General features: G+C 39.4%; 1 long non-coding RNA gene and 1 pseudogene across 1 annotated transcript; one reads left to right on the forward strand and one right to left on the reverse strand.

Annotated features, from left to right (window-relative positions):
* The window catches only part of LOC112324168 (glucan endo-1,3-beta-D-glucosidase-like), a 160,933-nt pseudogene that overhangs the window by 35,011 nt on the left and 104,540 nt on the right, over positions 1-21,382 (reverse strand).
* On the forward strand, positions 5,699-8,687 carry LOC127904249 (uncharacterized). The gene is made up of 3 exons (XR_008057209.1): positions 5,699-5,927; positions 7,513-7,569; positions 8,414-8,687. It is a non-coding gene; the product is annotated as an uncharacterized LOC127904249 (long non-coding RNA).

The raw sequence follows: 21,382 nt of genomic DNA on the forward strand, positions 1-21,382 counted from the left end.
TTGGACTGTTACAGTCCAACTGTTACTGTCTCGTTTTTGAACTGTTACTGTCTGACATCTCCTCAGATTTTTAACTATATCTAGAGTTATAGAACTCTGATTCAAGCGAGATTAGTCTCGTTGGAAAGCTAAGACATGAAGCTACAAGTTATATGAATTAAGAAGAACCTAGTTCTAATTCCCTCATCCTCCAATCCAAAATCTTACTGAAAGTAAGGAGACGAGTCTGTACAGATTCGTCAACCCCTCCCCTTCACACATAACTTTCACAAACTACATTTTCTGGGTAAATTATCATGGTTTCACGTCCCCAATCACATACCACACATAAATTAACTTAATTTTAACAACAAATACTTTTCCCCCAATTTAAGTCTAAGAACCCTAATCTATAATTCACATCAAGGCATGAATTCATTATCGAATTTGAAATGACTTATAAGATCATGTTTAGAACACCTTACTCGGTACGAATTAAGGTTTTGATCTTCAACCAGCTGAAGATTTTTTCAACTCCCTCCTTTCTTATCTAATGATAGCCAGCCCTCCATCTTCTCTTCTTGTTCAATTTCCTTGTCAATCCCTTGCCCACAAGTGTTTATTCCATCTATAAACCCTTAACCTTGGATGGTTTTCTTGAAATTTTGGTGTTTCTCTCTTGATTTTGCAAGAATGAATACAAAAACTCTCTCTTTTCTTTCCTTATGATTTCTGCAAATTTGGATGAGAATAGGAGTATTTATGCCCTATAATTTTTCTTATTTGCATTTAGGCCCCTACATCTTTCTTTTTTCTTCTTCTTATAATTAAGTTATACCTCTTTTCATTTCTTATAATTTCACCCCACAACTTTTAGTTTAGTTTATTTTTTATAATTTAATCCAACCCTCAACATTTTCGGGTTGATTTATAATGTCTCGAAATATTTCGTCCAGAAACTTATATCCAAAAATTTCTGAATTCCCGTTTTTATTTAACCATATTCATGAATTTCTTCACTTTTATTTCTCATGTAGTTAGTTTGCAATCGAAGCAACCTTTATTTTTCCCCGGGGTTTACATAAAACATGGCTATAAAATCTGAGGTCATGATCCATTCGTGATTGGGATGAAATGTAACAACAATTTTTAAAGAAGTTTTTCACTTCTCACAGAACAAACTCTTTCAAAAGACAAATCACCACATTCACTCAAAAGCCAAGACAAACATTTTACTAGTGTTGGGATAGGTATAAAGACTTGCTTAATACATGTCCTCATCATGGTTTTGAAACATGGAGATTGATCTCACACTTTTATGAAGGGTTAACACCTAAAGATAGGCAAATGGTGGAATTGATGTGCAATAGAACGTTTGAAGATAAAGACCTTGATGAAGTAATGGAGTACCTATACTTGTTAGCTGAAAATGCTCAAAATTAGGACACTACAAGCACTTATGAGGCACGAGGTAAAACTCAACCTTATACATCTATTGGAGGAATGTACAACCTTAGGGAAGATCATGACCTCCAAGCCAAGTTTGCATCTTTAGCTAGAAAAGTCAAGGCACTTGAATTTAAAAAGAGTGGTCAATTAAAATCTGTTCAAGACATTGTGTGTCAAATCTATGAAACAAATGAACATGAAACCAATGATTGTCCAACTTTGCCTTCTTTCAAGGAATGTCTCCATGAACAAGCCAATGCTTTAAACAATATCCAAAGGCCAAATCAGAATCCATACTCATAAACATATAACCCTGGTTGGAGAAATCACTCAAATTTTAGTTGGAAAAGTGGTAACAATAATGCACAAACTTCACAGCCACCATTTCAAGCACACCATAATTTCCAAAATTCTCATGGATATGCACCTCCTTATGTTCCCCCTCCTAGAAGAAATCTTAAGGAAACATTGCATGCATTCATTGAAAAGCAAGAGACAATCAACACTCAACTTGCTCAAAGCATGACAGATTTTAAAGATACTCTTGCAAAATTCACATCTGCTCTTAGTTTTTAGGAGAAAGGTAAGTTTTCATCTCAACAACAATAAAATCCCAAAGGGCAATACAATTCAAGTGCAAGCAGCTCCGGAAGCCAACACATGGATCAAGTCTAATCAGTCATTACTCTTCACAGTGGTAAGGTTATTGAAAAACCCATTCTTGAACCTTGTAAGAAAGATGATGAGTCAATCTTTGAGGGTAAGGAAGGGGTTAAACCTGAACATTGCAAAGAAAAGACTGATTCCCCACCAGCACTTCCATTCCCTCATGCCATAACCAAACAAAGAAAAGTCAATCACAATTCTGAAATCTTTGAAACTTTCAAACAGGTAAGGATCAATATACCTTTGTTGGATGCTATTAAACATGTTCCTTCATATGATAAATTTTTTAAAGACTTGTGCACCGTGAAGAGAAAACTGAATGTGAAAAAGAAAGCCTTTTTAGCCAAACAAGTAAGTGTCATTCTTCAAAACAATAATGCTTTGAAATATAAAGACCCTGGTTGTCCTACAATTTCTTGCTTTATTGGAGAACATAAAATTGACAGAGCTTTACTTGATCTTAGAGCTAGTGTGATTTTACTTCCATTTCCTCATGCTATGACCAAACAAAGGGAAGTCAATCGCGATTCTGAAATCTTTGAAACTTTCAAACAAGAAGAAATTGAGGACGAAAAAGGCACCAAAAATGTTGTCGCAGATCATTTGTCAAAATTGACAATAGATTTGACATCTGACATCACACCAATTGATGATTACTTTCTTGATGAATCTTCACTTTCTATTGCTTCAATACCTTAGTCTGCTAATATTGACAATTTCTTGCTTCAGGATTTTTGCCAGCTCATTTGGATACCCAAGACAAAAGAAAGTTTTTAAGCGATGTTCAGAAGTTTTATTGGGATGACCCTTACTTATTCAAATATTGTCCTAATCAAATATATCAAAGATGCATTCTTGATAATGAGGTAAGTAGTGTCATTAAATTTTGTCATTCCGAGACATGTGGGGGTCATTTCTTGTCAACAAAGATGATTGCAAAAATCTTACAATGTGGATTTTATTGGCCCACCATGTTCAAGGACACACATGCGTTCTGCAAAACCTGTGAAAATTGTCAAAAGTTAGGATTTATTTTAAAAAATAAAGAGTCTTTAGATAATCTTCTATTGACTCTTGGGACGTACCTTAATGGAGATGTGCATCGTTTAATTCATGATTTATGGCCTCATTTGCATAAAGAACATGCTCGACATAGTCTTGGGAATCTGACTAAAAAAGACCTTGTTTGCCAGTTTTTAAGAAAACTGGATGGGAAGCTTATCCCCAACCCATAGAGGGTGTTTAAGCCGTTCTTGGACGTAAAACCAAGGGAAGATGTGAGCCATAATCACAATTACAATTTAAGCCTTAGTGTGTAAGAACTTGTATCTTTTGGTTTTATTAATAGCATAATATTTGTGTTTTGTTGTTTCTTATATATGTTTAAGTGTGTTTCAGGTTTGTCAGTAGTCGTTGTTTCAGGTGATGTCTTTTATACTCTATCTTTCTACCTTAGAACATTGAGGACAATGTTTCATTTTGGTTAGAGGGAGAGGGTCGTAGTTGACAAAAAAACACTAACTTACTAACAATTTTTTTTTTTTTGCTATTATTGGAACCATTTGATAAAACTGTTGTTACTAGGATGGTAGAGTAAGAGAGAATTTTATTGACTCTTGAAACGCATCTTAGTAAACATTTTCCAATGGTTATTTGCAATATTCATAACAAGGTTTTATCACACACTTCTCATGAAATATTCAGATTTACAAACTCTCGCATTGTTATCACTTGATTCTGCTCATATACTCATTTAACAAGTATTCTTAAACCTTCATTTTCACACACACTTTAACACATGATTGTGGGTTGCACATTGGATTATTACATTAATTATGTTCTTTTGTTAAAGGTAACAACTAAGGGAAATGGATAAGATATAATTCGTAAAAAAAATATATATATATAATATTGATGATAATAAAAACATAGATAAGTTTGGTTTCGTAGCCTCCCTAACCTAAGCAATTAAGGCCGAAGGGGTGTTTTAACACCTAATACCCTAAAGTCAACTGACTTGAAAGCTATTGGCCCAGTGCTTGTTACATGGGTTGAGGAGAAAAGCTTAAGGGAATCAAACATTGCACTATCTACGTATCAGTATCTGCAACCCGAGTTACTAAGCTCGTAGGGGTGTCTCAACACCTAATGCCCTAAGACCAACTGGTCTGAGAGTCATTAGCCGAAAGCTCGTGACATGGGTTAAAGATGCATTGTGTTTTAAGTTATATATATATATATATATATATATATATAAAAGAAAAAAAAAGATAATAATCCCAACCCAAGGAAGTTAACCCTAAACATTAGAACAAAATTGTGTTTTGATCTAAGCAAAGCCCCATAACTATGTGTTGATATGTTGAGCACAAAAGGAAAGTTTATTTGTAAACACCCAAAGGAAAATATATATATATTTAGAGAGAGAGAGATGATGATAAATGCAGTTTTCGCTGCCGATGCAGAAATCGGCAGCGACGCAGTTTTCGCTGCCGATGCAGAAATCGGCAGCGACGCAGTTTTTGCTGCCGATGCAGAAATCGGCAGCGATGCAGTATTCGCTGCCGATTCTGGACTGGGCAGCGATGCAGTTTTCGCTGCCGATTCTGGACTTGGCAGCGACGCAGTTTTCGCTGCCGATGCAGAAATCGGCAGCGATGCAGTTTTCGCTGCCGATTCTGGACTGGGCAGCGACTGCAGTTTTCGCTGCCGATGCAGGAAATCGGCAGCGATGCAGTTTTCGCTGCCGATTCTGGAACTGGGCAGCGATGCAGTTTTCGCTGCCGATTCTGGACTGGGCAGCGATGCAGTTTTCGCTGCCGATGCAGAAATCGGCAGCGATGCAGTATTCGCTGCCGATTCTGGACTGGGCAGCGATGCAGTTTTCGCTGCCGATTCTGGACTTGGCATCGACGCAGTTTTATCTGCCGATGCAGAAATCGGCAGCGATGCAGTTTTCGCTGCCGATTCTGGACTGGGCAGCGATGCAGTTTTCGCTGCCGATGCAGAAATCGGCAGCGATGCAGTATTCGCTGCCGATTCTGGACTGGGCAGCGATGCAGTTTTCGCTGCCGATTCTGGACTTGGCATCGACGCAGTTTTATCTGCCGATGCAGAAATCGGCAGCGATGCAGTTTTCGCTGCCGATTCTGGACTGGGCAGCGATGCAGTTTTCGCTGCTGATTCTGGACTTGGCAGCGACGCAGTTTTCGCTGCCGATGCAGAAATCAGCAGCGATGCAGTTTTTGCTGCCGATTCTGGACTTGGCAGCGACGCAGCCTTCACTACCGATACAGAAATCGGTAGCGACACAGTTTTCGCTGCCCATTTCTTGATCGGCAGCCACGCAGTTTTTGCTGCCGATGCAGAAATCGGCAGCGACGCAGTTTTCGCTGCCGATGCAGAAATCGGCAGCGATGCAGTTTTCGCTGCCGATTTCTCAATGAACAGTGACGCAGAGCTGGGAGGGAGGGGTAAAACTGATTTTAGATAAACCAAACAAGGATAAGGACACACCTAAACCAACCCTCAAACAACCCATTTCATTGGATGGGTAGTATAAATACAAAGAGGGGAGAGAGAATGACCCATCTTCTTCCAAATCCAGCAGCTGCATGCCGTTCTTCCCTTTCCCTTTCACAACAGAAACGTGAATCAGACCAGTAGAGATTACTTTGTGAACTTGTGAGGGAGAGATGAGACCTTGAGAGAGGAGTGGGCAGCTGCATAGAGGAGAGGAAAAAGAGAGCTGGAAAACGTGAGAGGAAGAAGAAGGAGGAGAACCAACAGCTGAATAGTGTCAAACCTTCCTCAAACTTAGTTAAATTCAGAAGGTATGGGTCATGAAACTCTCTTCCTCTCCCCCGTAAGATCAAAAAACGAAAATGAAGAAGAAAAACCCTAAGAAAAGAATTGATCTAAGACCTAAGCCAGCTGTGAAGGAAGCTGAAATTAACCAAGAGAACAAGCAAACAAAAGTGAAATAAAGTCAATTTCAGAACATCTAACAAATCATGGTAGAGGGCTGGCTTTAACTAGGGGGTAATTAATGTGTTCTGCTGTGATGTTGTTGCTGGACTTAATGTGTTCTGCTGTGATGATTGTTGCTGGAATTAATGTGTTCTGCTGTGATGTTTGTTGCTGGAATTAATGTGTTCTCCTGTGATGATTGTGCTGCAATTGATGCTGCCGATTTGTGTGTTGCGCAGCGAAATTCTGTTTCGCTGCCGCAACTGAACCTGCTGCAGCGATTTGATATTCGCTGCCGATTAGTGTGTTGCGCAGCGAAATTCTGTTTCGCTGACGCAACTGAACCTGCTGCAGCGATTTGATATTCGCTGCCGATTTGTGTGTTGCGCAGCGAAATTCTGTTTCGCTGCCGCAACTGAACCTGCTGCAGCGATTTGATATTCGCTGCCGATTTGTGTGTTGCGCAGCGAAATTCTGTTTCGCTGACGCAACTGAACCTGCTGCAGCGAATTAATATTCGCTGCCGATTTGTGTGTTGCGCAGCGAAATTCTGTTTCGCTGACGCAACTGAACCTCCTGCAGCGATTTGATATTCGCTGCCGATTTGTGTGTTGCGCAGCGAAATTCTGTTTCGCTGCCGCAACTGAACCTGCTGCAGCGATTTGATATTCGCTGCCGATTTGTGTGTTGCGCAGCGAAATTCTGTTTCGCTGACGCAACTGAACCTGCTGCAGCGATTTGATATTCGCTGCCGATTTGTGTGTTGCGCAGCGAAATTCTGTTTCGCTGACGCAACTGAACCTGCTGCAGCGATTTGATATTCGCTGCCGATTTGTGTGTTGCGCAGCGAAATTCTGTTTCTCTGCCGCAACTGAACCTGCTGCAGCGATTTGATATTCGCTGCCGATTTGTGTGTTGCGCAGCGAAATTCTGTTTCGCTGACGCAACTGAACCTCCTGCAGCGATTTGATATTCGCTGCCGATTTGTGTGTTGCGCAGCGAAATTCTGTTTCGCTGCCGCAGCTGAACCTGCTGCAGCGATTTGATATTCGCTGCCGATTTGTGTGTTGCGCAGCGAAATTCTGTTTTGCTGCCGCAGCTGAACCTCCTGCAGCGAAGTGATATTCGCTGCCGAGTTGTGCGTTGTGCAGCGAAACTGTGGCGCCAACAGCGGTGCAGTTCTCGCTGCCGAACTGGCAGCCTGCGGCGAACCAGTTCTCGCTGCCGAAGTGGGCAGCCCGCAGCGAACCAGTTCTCGCTGCCGATTCCTACAATAAGCCTCCTAGGCAGGAATGACTTAAATGCTAATAACAATTTCATGATATGATGGTGTAAAATAGGGAACACTTGAATGTGAACATATGAACTATTGAAATAAGTGTGATGATGAATGTGATTCAAAAATAAAATAAATACAACTGTGCTGATTTGTGACCATTGATGTCTTAGGTGGTGCGGTCGGGATTGGACCATCATCAAGACAGGAACGACCCACAGGTGGAGCAGGTAGGTGACTTGCACCTTTCTTTTTCATACGTTGAATCTTGGAATATTTTAACTTGAGTACTACCATATTGTTAGAACCAATATTAAATTGTCGAACGCTTAATTGTTGATAAAAGAGTGATTAGCTTCGGCTAATGGCATCCGAATGGATGGCCGGGACAAAAGACTGATTAGCTTCGGCTAATGGCATCCAAACGGATGGCCGGGACAAAGAATGATTAGCTTTGGCTAATGGCGTTCCGAATGGATGGCCGGGATGAAGGACTGATTAGCTTCGGCTAATGGCATCCAAACGGATGGTCGGGACAAAGAGTGATTAGCTTCGGCTAATGGCATCCGAATGGATGGCCGGGACAAAGAATGATTAGCTTTGGCTAATGGCGTCCGAAGGGATGGCCGGGTTAAAAAGGGATGATTTCGCTGCCGATTGTGGATCGGCAGCGACGCAGTTCCGCTGCCGATTCTGGATCGGCAGCGACACAGTATTCGCTGCCGATTCTGGATCGGCAGCGACACAGTCTTCGCTGCCGATACAGACATCGGCAGCGACCCAGTTTCGCTGCCGATTCCTTGATCGGCAGCGATGTAGTTTCGGCTGCCGATTTTAGGATTGGCAGCGACGCAGCTATCGCTATGGAATCCGGATGGATAGCCGGGACAAATAAACGACTAGTTTCGGCGAATGGCATTTGAAAACTTGTGTATCTATATGTACTACTAATTGTTACATCAAATACATGAAGAAATTATAAATGTTAATGCTTATTTAATTGCTAGGCCGCTAGTTACCATTATTATTATTATTAAGTATTTGTTTTCTCTTAAATGTTTTGTACTGCTGCAGGGACGTCACACCAACGAGATGTCTAGGATACCCGATACACGGGAACCTACTTTTGCAAGGAATTAAGTAGATGCATTCTAAATCACAATGTATTTTGTAGGGATCAATGTACTGAATGTATAACTTTTATTAGATCCTTTTTGTTTAAAAATTGTGATGGCTATTAGAAGTATAAGAGTGCAAACTCATGTCCATGTATATATATTTTTAATATGAACTCCAAATCATGCAACCTTAATATTATGTGTTTGTGTAAGATTCGCTTTTGAATGAACTGTTGATTGTATGGATTGTATTTTGATGATGTGAGGATTCAAGTTCTTTGATTACCGGCACCATGTGTATTAAATATATATATATATATAAAAAATTTACTATTGTTTTGGGCTTAGAAAGCCGGGTTGTTACATTATTAATATCTTGTTTAAGAAGTATGAAGCAGATATATAAATTTAATGAGAGTTTGTTTATTTGGATAGATTAATAGAAGTTGAATGATGAATGCCTTGCTTTGTGGAACTTGCAAATTGTTTTTCTATTTTAATGCTTTGATTACTAGGGACTAGTAATAAGCTGGTTGAGGGGTGTGATTAGTACTTAAAAGTGCATTTTTATCAAGGTTTTATATCATCATTTTGCACTTGAAGTATCAATAACTCCTTCACTAATGCATGTTTTATAATAACATGTCTAATAATATAAGATACCTTTAATTTATGGTAAATGTTTATCTTAAATGTAGACCTATCACATAAATCAAATGATTGATTGATGAGTTTAACTACTGAAATTAAGAAGACAAAGAGAGGGCTAGGCTTAGGAAAGAGATGCTGGTTCAATCCAAACTGGAACACCATTCGGTTATTGGATCATAACTGGAGCTGTAGAACTTGGATTTAGGTCTGGTTTATATGGATGGAAATTTAAGACATAGACCTAAAACTTTCATGAAGAGTGCAAGATTCAAAACGACTGTTTTCAAGTTCAAATTGTAGCAACAAAAGAGAAATCAGAATATGTTCTGCAGCCCAGACACTATTTAGTGTTTAGCCCATATCTCGAGTTCTAGAAGTCCAAATGCACCGATTTGTTTTTAGTTAGAAAGCTAAGACAATTTCCCAGAACTTTCATGAAGACTATCTATTCAAATTCTAATGTTAGCAATGATGTTTTCTACAGACAAGAAGATAAGGATTGTTACCAAGTCAAGAGGTGGCCACCCACTCAACAATTAATCATCAAATCAATAGTTTCAAATTTTGGCCTATAAAAGGAGGCATTTGCCATGTGTTTAGGCATCTTGAGTTTCATATCAAGATCATGTTCTTGCTCTCTCTCTTTATATTTTTTGTAATGCTTAAGTTTTGCTTTCATTAATCTCTTGTTTATGCCTTTCATTTCCTTTATTATACTTATATAATCATGTTCTCCTCTTGTTTATCTATGTTTCTCTTATTCATAATGTTCAGCTAAGTTTATTATGTCAATGTGAAAAAGTTACACTAATGGTTTAAGAATAAGTATAATATAAACTCAACATGGACTTTAATGTTTGATACTAACATGTTTTGTATTTATTATCTTACTCACTCTTAATACCTTGCTTGTTAAATGGTTAATCTAGATTTGGGTTGAACAACCCTTGGTACAACAAATACTTGGCACTTTCATAGCCCAACTGTATGGTATAACCGACACCTGTGCTATGAAAGGAACTTGATTTGTTGTTAATATAAGTTATCACTATGAATACCTGACAACATTTACAAGTATTGTCATTACTCAAATAAGATAATTAATATAATCATGTTAATAAATTATAATCCGATTGGAACCTCCTTTGTGTGTGGTTTCCAGTTGAGTAAAAAAAAGAGTTTATACTATACTCGTTTGAAATACCATTAGTGGATCCTCTAACCTTGATAATTGTTTTATATTTGTTTAAATCTTTACATCAATATCACATCTCAAAGCTCTCTTCAACTCCTTTTCTGTTATTATCTATTTCTTTATTTGTAGTTATACAGTTAACCTCTCTATGGTTCGACCCCGGTCTTGCCGAGTTATTTATTACTTCGACACTCCTACACTTGGGAGAAGACATCAACTCTTTGATCGTGTCAAGGATCTTCTCCTGCAAGACCATTGAATGTTGGTAGCAAATGTATAAAACCAAATTTGAGCTCGAAGTTTACATTATTGTCGATGTTTATGCATAATGGTTGATTTTTCACGTTAGGAGCAACAAGCTCCTTTAGTGTTTGTTGTCGTGCGACAGCCATGGTGTTGACACAAGCTTCCTTTCGTAACCTACATAAAGTGTTTTCTATTTCGAGATCCACCTATACTTGACTCTGGTTAGTAGAACGGGTTACAGACATAAATTGTCAAGAAAACTCAAAAGAAACCAACCACATAAGAGATAAAAAACAATGCAAATTGTACGAAATCCAACACTAGAAAACTAAAACTGCCTAAAAACCCTAAAAAATAGTGGAATTTGGCCTCGATAGGGTTGGGCTAAAGGCCATGGGCCACTAGTCTTGTTCATAATGTTGTTTCCCTTTAGGAAACAAAAGGCTGATACCTAATTCCACAAAAAAAATCTATTTTGAACAGTACCGTTGTCGTAAATGAATAGTACCACCGCAAGCAAAATTTTGTTTCTTTTTTTTTCAGAAATATAAACAACAATCACATCAAATAAAAATAATAGCATAAGAATCAACTAAAATTACTTTCCCGACAACGACGCCAAAATTTGGTGTGATGTCGCAGTCGCAAAAATTAATTACCCTGGCTTAAAACACAACACACAATATAGTATAGAGCAAGCAAGGGGTCGATCCCATGAGGAAGGTTCAAGTCAGATTTTAATGTTGTATGATATGCAATTAGAGGGGTTGTGAAGTTATCTATGCTAAAGCAAAAGAAAACAGAAAACTATCAAGCGAAATTAAATAAAATCATAATATAATCAAGATAACAAATATTGGTCACAAGTAAACATCGACCTACATAAATAAGAAAACTGATCATGGAAACGAAACATCAATTTATATTCTAAATATTTATCTCTTCTTAACATTGGTTAGTTAACGAATCTGTCGTATAACTAACCCTAGTCATCAAACAACCACAGTGTCCGCACTAGTAATTTAATTCAATGGCAGCCTTAAGAACTAGATAAGTTGATTAATCAAGAAAACATAAATGTCTGCAGTCTCTGTTTGATTTGATTGAATGTTCTTCCTAAAATAATAATGTAGATCCACCACAATTATTAAACTCAGTTGCTTCACAAGTTCATATACCACAACTCCGGTTTTGATATCAAACTTAACAATAGATTGTCTACAATAATAACTTAGAGTCCGCTCTAGCAATTAAAATAAACAATCATAGAAAAAATAAGCATAGGAGAACAAACATATTCATCATATAAACTGAAAAGAAAAGGTAAAATAAATCTCACAGTTCTTGAAATCCGAAGGTTTTCGTGTCCTTGCAACTAAGAAAAAGAGTTTAGCCTTGCATGTTTGTTGAACAACTAATAATAAAAAAGGAGGAATGCACAATTTTTGGTTTCTTAGAGAAAGGGGGTGTTTTTCTCTTCTTGGCTAGTTGCCTCCCTTCACTTCCCTCATTCTTTTTATATCATAGGAAACCCTAGTCTCTATTTTACAAAATAGTCATTTCTTAAGTAGACAATTTACATTTAAATACTTCAATAACTATTTTCCTAAAAAAGAGAAATAGCATTACATGAAATCTTCAAGCTTTGACTTAGAGGAGCTAAATTGCTTAAATAAAAACTTGGATGTCAGTTTAGATGCCTCTAAACATAATTTGGACTCGTTTCTTCACGAAACCTGTTTGCTGGCAGAATTCAGATATTTTTGGCTGAAATAATATCTCCCTCATATGACATTATTTTTTGCTGAAATTTGGAGTGTTGATATGTATTTGAGTCTGGAATCCAAAAACATTGAGTTTGCATCAATTGGACTTCTGTAGCTCAAGATATTCAAGTTGGAATGATCGAAGGTTAATTTTGGCAGATTGCAAGATTTGACTTTGAAGGTTGCAATTTCCATGCTCTTCCTTATTTTATTTTCTTTCCTTAGATTTCCAGAAAGGTATGGATGTTATCTTTTTAATGCCACTGGAATCACTTCATTTTGACCTCTAGAACTCACGCTCTATATAAAACATCTACTGAAGGTCAAATCTGCCAATTACCTCCAATTTACTCTCTTTTGCATCTTTCATCCAAAAGTGCCTCCAAAACATAAAACAAAGAATATCAAGTCATTATATATAAAAAAATAGGCAAAACACTAGGTAATTGTGGGTGAAACTATCCAATAATATGGTTACATCACTATCCTCTTCCACCAACCTGTCTAGATCCTTCTGGGTGAAACTCCCACTTCTCCTCTGGAACTGTCCTGATGACTGCCCACTCTCCCCTTTCTTTGGGAGAGGAGGTCTTCTAGTCAAAAACCCAAAATCTCTCCTCTTAGCTCCAGTTACTTGACTATGCTCGACCACTGGCTTCGGAGCATCCCTTATTACCCTCTCCATACCCTGAGCAACCCGTACCAATTTCGGAACAAATGGAAACTAGATGGCTATCAATATCATCCTCAACTCCTACCTCAGTTGATCACGGAACCTCTCCACCCTGTAGCGCTCTATGGGAAGGTAAGTGGAGGCAAAAGCTGCTAAGTCCTAGAATATCCTTTTATACTCCAAAACTGTCAAATCTCCCTACCTCAAATCCAAAAACTCTTGTTCTTTCTCCCTCCTATGTTCCCAAGAATAGTACCTCTCCTTAAACTTTTCGCAAAAGTCCCTCCATCTCAATACCTCCCCCAATCTCCTCTCTTTAATGGTCTCTCACCAAGAGTGGGTACTTTCAATCAATAGCTGAGTCACGCATTTAGGATTTCCTCAAGAAGATCCCACAGAGATTTATATTGATAATCGATCAGCGATTGCATTAGCAAAGAACCCAGTGTATCATGAAAGAAGTAAACACATTGATACACGTCATCACTTTATCCGCGAACATTTGAAGAACAAAGAAGTTGAACTGATATCATGCAAGACAAATGATCAAATTGCAGATATCTTTACAAAGCCATTGAAGGGAAAAATATTTATCAGATTGAAGTTCATGCTTGGCATGACGTCCCTCGATTGAGTTTAAAGGGGGAATTTGTTGAAGTAAACTCAATCTAAAAGGTCAAGGAAGGCAACCACCACTTGCAACCACCAGCTGTCACCGCCCAACCACCACTTGCAACTGCTAGCCACCAGCTGTATGCCGCCAACCGCCAGCCGCCTTCACACTTGAAGTTTGATTTTTCTTACTTTCAATTTGTGTATAAATAGGCAGCTAAGTTAATGTTATTATGTGTGGAGAGATTAGAGAGAAACACTAGAGAGAAAGAGAGGGTGTATTGAGCTCTTGTTTAGTTATTGTAAGCTTCTTATTGTTGAAATAAAATAGTGTGTTTTATCCCCTCTGAGTGTTTCAAAGCCACCACCAGTGGTTTCTCCCACTAATAGTTGGAAGAGAAAATGGTTGATTGTGAGAAATCACAGTTCCAAGGATTTTTATCAGAAGTTTGATAGAAGAGAGATTCATGGCATATGCAGCATGAGATGATATTGTGTTCTGTTCAAAGCAAGCCCCGCCTGGTTGGATCGGACCACGGTCAATCCCTCATCCACAAACAAAATCCAGATTAGCCTGCAACTGTGCATCTGATACACCAGACTTGGGCACACACCATGTTGCTTTGTTTGTTCGGGTTTGGAGATGGTGTTGCTGGAGTTTTTGGTTTAGTCGGAGTCTTAAAAGCATAATAGATCAAGTTAATAAAACTTTATAAACTACTGTTACGATGGAGATGAACCGAAAGAAACAGTGGCACACCGTAAAAGTGTAAATCGAGCACTTAACTTTTCTTTTCTTTTTCTTTTTGGCTAAATTGTTTTTTTTTAATAAAAAAATTAATAATAATACTCAACCAGCAAATATCTCCTGAACTGATTTTTCAATTATTTTCAATTTACTCCTAAACAATAGATTCGACAGAGAAACTTATAAAATAAAGAGAAAAACCTTAACTCATCTTCATCATCTCTTTACAACTTCTTATTCTAAGTTTGCAAGTCATAAAAGAAAAGGCAAATCAAAGAAAGTCCCATAAACCCATACAACAAATCTAAATTGAAAATCCTAATTAAATAAACTTTGTTGCTGCCGCTGCTGATGTTGATGGTGCTCGTGCAATTACACGTACAATTGCAGGTGCTCATGCTGCTGTTATTATTGATGGTGCTGGTGGCTGCTGCTAGTAGTGGTTGTGATGCTGCTGCTAATGAGTTGGTCTGTTTCAATAAATTAAAGAATTGAATATTTCTTTCTTCCTTTTGTTATCATTATAAATAGAGACATAGAGAGTGATTAAAAAGATGTTATCGGCTGGGTTTTTTTTTTTTGTTAATTTCCTAACAGAACAAGCCTATTCCAAAAATCATAATGTTTAGGATAGAAAAACAGGAAAGCTCAGGAATAGAACAGTTGGCTGTTGAAAACTCGAAATACCAATGAAATGCACATAAATTTTGTTCTTACCTGGCTACTTGTAGAGAGTCCAACATCATAAACCATGGTGAGATCAGTCTTGAAAAGTCCAAATGATCGCTCAGAACCAGGTCCAGGTTTCAAGTCTTCGTCATAAAGAACAAAGAGGTATGTATCCACTGATTTTCCTGGCATGAGTAGAGTGCCCACCATCGATCGAAGGTGTGCAATCAAATTGCCATTGTAAGCCTTGGCATTCTCAATGCTTGGCCCTACGTCGTTTTCATCTCCTTTAAATGGCCATCCAGTCTCAGCCACCACAATCTCAACATTCTTAAATCCCATAGAATTCAGTGCAGAATAAACTACATCCACCTGCAATTGATTAAACCACTTGTCAGTAGCATTTTTATTTGATCATCTATTAATACAAAATTTACGCACTTTGTTAATTTGAGTAGGCTTTCTGCAGAATTCAATTGTATTTTCTTATTGCAGAAACAGGGGATTTATACATCACAATGTACAGCCTTCCTAGTTGTATTTGGAAAGGAAACAATTACGATCCCATGACAATCGGGATTTACATAAATAGAAGATAAACGTGACTATTACAGCTATAATTTCCTATTGTCTCTCGGTTTGTACAGCTCATGCCAACACTCCTCCTCAAGTTGGTGTAGAAATGTCTTTGATACCCAGCTTGTCAAGTGAGCTATGAAAGTTTTTGTTTGAGACGGCTTTTGTAAGCATGTCCGCAAGTTGGTCCTCTGATCTGACGAACGGAAAGCGAATTACCTTTTCTTCAAGATTCTATTTAATAAAATGCCGGTCTATCTCAATATGCTTCATTCTGTCATGTTGGATTGGGTTCTGAGATATTTCTATCGCGGCTTTATTATCGCAATATAAATTCATTTCTGAATTGGGTGCAAAGCCAATTTCTGAGAGCAGGCGTCTGAGCCACAAAAGCTCGCAAAGCCCCTTTGCCATACCTCTAAACTCGGCTTCCGCACTTGATAGAGCTACCACCTTTTGTTTCTTAGTCCTCCACGTAACCAAGTTGCCTCCGACGAATGTGAAGTATCCTGATGTGGATTTTCTGTCGGCCAAGTTTCCTGCCCAGTCTGCATCTGTATAGCCTTCAACATCTAAGTGATCATTCTTAGAGAACATAATCCCCTTTCCCGGAGCTGATTTCAAGTATCGAAGAATTCGAACAACCGCATCCATGTGATCTTTACTAGGGCAATGCATAAATTGACTGACCACGCTCACCGCGTATGAAATATCTGGACGAGTATGAGATAAATAAATTAGCTTACCCACCAGTCGTTGATACCTCTCTTTATCGGTTGGGGTTTGATCAGGATACTCCCCAAGTTTCTGATTCTGAATTGTTGGAGTATTCGCCGGCTTGCAGTCGAGCATTCCAACTTCGGCCAGTAGATCAAGTACATACTTTCGTTGTGATAGAAAGATGCCTTGTTTTGATCTAGCCACTTCTATTCCAAGAAAATATTTGAGTCCACCCAAGTTCTTCATTTCAAATTCCATGGCCAAATGTTTCTCCAGTTTATAGATTTCTTCTGAATCATCTCCTGTGATTATCATGTCATCGACATAGATTATCAAGGCAGTTATTTTCCCTTGTCGTCATTTTAGGAAGAGAGTATGATCTGAGTTGCTTTGTTGAAAACCATACTTTCTCATAGCCATGCTAAAGCGACCAAACCATGCACGCGATGATTGTTTCAGTCCATACAATGCCCTTTGTAACCTGCAGACAATTCCTGTGGAGGATGACATATAGCCTGGTGGGATATCCATATATACTTCTTCCTTAAGATCTCCGTGAAGAAAGGCGTTCTTCACGTCAAATTGGTGTAGGGGCCAATCTAGATTTGCAGCCACGGATAACAGCACCCTCATGGTGTTTAGCTTCGCTACAGGGGAAAATGTCTCCTGATAGTCTATGCTGTATGTCTGAGTATATCCCTTAGCCACTAACCTTGCCTTGTATCGTTCAATGGATCCATCTGCTTTGTGTTTAATTGAGAATACCCACTTACACCCCACTATTTTTTTTTCCAGCCGGCAGTGGGACAAGATCCCAAGTTCTATTCCGATTAAAAGCTTCCATTTCCTCTTGTATTGCTACTGACCATTTATGATCTGCTAAGGCTTCATGGACTCCGCAAGGAATGTGATCTGAAGACAGCTTTTGCGCAAATTTTATAAGAGGATCAGACCAGCCTTTTGTTGTCATATGATTAGAAATTGGGTACTTGGATTTCTTCCCTGCTTCTCCAGGAGAGTAGCGAGCTGGAGCTTTGCCACGGTTACTCCTGAAAGGTAAGTGATAACCAGTTGCAATATCCAAAACATTGCTGGAAGGTGATGCAGAAGGTCTTACCTCAGGAATATTCTCAGGAGAAGGATTGTCACTGTCGGGTACTTCCAAAAGAGGGGTTCTTCTACTAGGAGATTCATTGTCAGAGTCAATAACCATGATGTCTTCATGCAGGCCATTATCTGCAACTGGTGATGGTGTTCCTGTTGGTGTTCCCGTTACTGCTTCTTCCTCTATATGTCTAGCAGCATCCGCTGTCACCATATTTTCATCCATTTGTGTAACAGCTGCTTCTGTCTCCTCTTGTGATGGCGCCACTGTCACCACGGTAGGGGCTGCTGTCACCATGGTTTCCTCCTCCTGTGATGGAGGAGCTGTTGTCACCACTGTTTCTTCAATTTGTCCCGTCCACCACTTCTGCTCTTCATCCCAAGTCTCCCTCTGAAGAGAAGAAGCTGATATATGTGATGAATAAAACTTGTCCGATTCTACAAATGTGACATCCATTGTTATATACACCCGATTTTTATTCGGGTTATAGCAGCGATACCCTTACTTGTTGGTACCATACCCCAAAAATATGCACCGAACGGCACACGGTTCCAGCTTGGTCCTTTGATTTTTATGCAAATGAACAAAGGCAACACATCCAAATATGCGTGGCTTAATGAGTAGTAAAGATGGTAGAGTGACATGTTTTGACAAAACCTGTAATGGGGTGTTGAAATCCAAAACCGTAGAGGGCATACGATTCATTAGATACACAGCCGAAGCAACAGCGTCATCCCAATAACGGCCGGGTGTATTTGATCCAATCAACAAGGCTCGTGCAGTTTCTAAGATGTGTCGATTCTTCCTTTCGGCTACTCCATTTTGTTGTGGCGTCTGACTACACGATGACTCATGGAGGAGACCAGTTCTTTGGAAATATTCATGAAAATCGCGATTCATATACTCTCCCCCATTGTCCGTCCGAAGAATACGGACCTTTGCTGAATATTGGTTCTGAATCATAGCATGAAATGCTCGAAATACACCAAATACTTCATCCTTGCATTTCAACAAGTATAGCCACGTGATCCGCGTACAATCATCTACAAAAGTCACAAACCATCGTATACCCGAGATAGTTGTAATAGGGGAAGGTCCCCAAACATCAGAGTGAATTAGAGTAAATGGAATATCACTTTTATTCATGCTAGTTGGAAAAGGTACACGGTGACTCTTGGCCAATATGCATGTTTCACATCTGAAATTTGAGTAACTCAAAGTTGAAAATAACTGCGGAAATAAATGTTTCATGTAGCTAAATGAAGGCTGCCCCAACCGAGTGTGCCATAACCAAATTTGTTCTTCGCGTGCGCTAGATGTGCGACTCATGGTATTGACTTTGCCGAAACTGAAGTCGTCCATGTAGTATAACCCCTCTCTTTTAGTACCACGCCCAATGATCTCCTTCGTGAGAATATCCTGAAAAAGACAAAATGTTGTGTCGCACGTGGGCGAGGTCGCGGCGATCGTCCACCCTCAAATGTGTGATGGGGTATATATATATATATATATGGTAAATATGGTGAGACAAGGAGTTCTTTGTCTCTTAGCAGTAAAAAAATGGTGTGGGAGTCGCCACCTAGTATTTTGGTCACTAGGAACCCTAACTGGTCTCAGAGATCGGGCACGGGGACTGGTTGCGTAAAGGGAAGGTTTTAGCACCCCAAATACGCCCTACCTAAGGTAAGCTGCATTGTTTATTTGTCTGATAAAATTCAAGGTCTCGTTGTGTTTCCTAGTTGTTGGTCCGTCTATGGTTCAAGAAAAGTCCTCCTCAATAAGGAGGTCCTTATCTTATCGGGTAAAACCTAACCGTTCTAACGTCTATGTATGTTGGTCCGTCTATGGTTCAAGAAAAGTCCTCCTCAATAAGGAGGTCCTTATCTTATCGGGTAAAACCTAACCGTGCTAATGTCTATGTAAAAAAAACTATATTTTTTAATATCGGGAATACGTTTTATGCTTAATATTCGTAAACAAAAAGATTTTTTAGAATTTTTGAAATATTGGCCTAGTTCTCATGGCTTGAACAAACTGGTTATTAAAGCTAAAATGCATGCTAATACATATATTGTTTTGAAATTTTCTTTGTTATATGAAAAATATGATGTTACAATATTTATATATATATATATATTGGAGAGACTAGGCCGTATTTTAAAACAAAACATTTTTTTGATATGTATTTTTTGTATGTTTTGACGCAAATCGGGTATTTTAATACTGGGTTTTGTATCCTTACGGTATAAAAATACAACCAAATATTAATCCACTTTGATAAAACAAATGCAGAAAAATCAACAATATTTTTAAAATAATTTTTTGCAGAATTTTCGTAATTTTGTTATATATATATATATATATCTATATATAACTAATACAAAATATAATATAAATAATATATAATATTAAATTCGGGCTGGGCCGGCCCAACCAACTGGGCCGGACTCAGCCCAAAAGTGTTGGGCCGATCTCGGCCCAAAAATGGGTTGGGCCGATTTCGGCCCAAATACTACTATTCTCTTCTGGGCCAGGCCCGGCCCAGAAGACAGGTCTGGGCCAGGATCCGCCTGGCCCAAGACAAAACGGGCGGGGGGAATTATTTTCCCCCCACCCCTGCATGCAGAACGCTATTCGTTCTGCATGCAGAGAAGGAAAAGAAAAAAATAAACGCGAGAATGAGGGGGAAGAAGAGTTACCTGGCGCAGAGGCGGTGGCTTGCTGCGTTTCTGGCGGTGCTGTGGCGGAGGCTGGTGGCGGCGTCTTGGCTCACGGACGACGTCTCCAAGCAGCAGCGGCGGTGCTCTGTTTTTTTAGTGTTTTCCCGTGACCCTCCCGGTTTGGTTTTCTTCAAGTTTTCAACTCTTCCTTCCTCTCACTGTGTTTCGGTCTCTCTTTCGGTTTTTTCGTTCTCTCTTCCCTTCTCCTCTCTTTTTCGTTTCTTCCCTTCTGTTTTTTTCTTTTCGGGTCTTTTCTTCCTCCCATTCACTCAGTGTTATTGGATCTATTTATAGAGCCAAGGGGCGGGGCTTTTTATGGTTGCACATAGGGAGCAAGGGCTGCGGCGGTTGGTCGGCCATTTGGGTGCAGCTGTCGAGGTACGACTTCCCCGTTTTTCTGGTAGGCGCGCGGCGGGTGATCGACCTGTGGGCGTGGCTGGCGAGGAGCGGCTCCCTCGGTTTTCTGGCAAGGCATGCGGTCCAGAGAGAGGTAGCACATTTGAAGAAGAAAAACCAACCATTTTTCTTTCTTCCCCTGCTGCACGTCCAGGGGAGGAAGAAAGAGGAACAGTGTCGTTCAAAACGACACCGTTCCGATCTTTTTTTTTTACATGAAACGGCGTCGTTTTAGGCAAAACGCGCCGTTTCATTTAAGTCCTGCAAGACGCCAAAACGCGTCAATTTGCAAGGCAGCCCTCAATTATCTTTTGTTTATTTCAATTGTGTCCCATCTGGCGACCTCCAAATAGCGAAATACGAGATCCCTTCTGGCGATCTCCCTTAACTTGGAATCCCATCTGGCGATTCCTTTTATTTTAACCAATATGAAAAACGAGGTCCCATCTGGCGACCTTCAAATAGCGAAACACGAGATCCCTTCTGGCGATCTCCTTTAATCAACTTGGAATCCCATCTGACGATTCCTTTTATTCAAACGAAATATGAGGTCCCATCTGGCGACCTTCAAATAGCGAAATACGAGATCCCTTCTGGCGATCTCCCTTAACTTGGAATCCCATCTGGCGATTCCTTTTATTTTAACCAATATGAAAAACGAGGTCCCATCTGGCGACCTCCAAATAGTGAAACACGAGATCCCTTCTGGCGATCTCCCTTAATCAACTTGGAATCCCATCTGGCGATTCCTTTTAACAAACATGAAACATGAGGTCCCATCTGGCGATTCCTTTTAACAAACATGAAACATGAGGTCCCATCTGGCGACCTTCAAATAGCGAAATACG

The sequence above is a fragment of the Populus trichocarpa genome, chromosome 14, assembly GCF_000002775.5.
Source record: "Populus trichocarpa isolate Nisqually-1 chromosome 14, P.trichocarpa_v4.1, whole genome shotgun sequence".
Classification (NCBI taxonomy): domain Eukaryota; kingdom Viridiplantae; phylum Streptophyta; class Magnoliopsida; order Malpighiales; family Salicaceae; genus Populus; species Populus trichocarpa.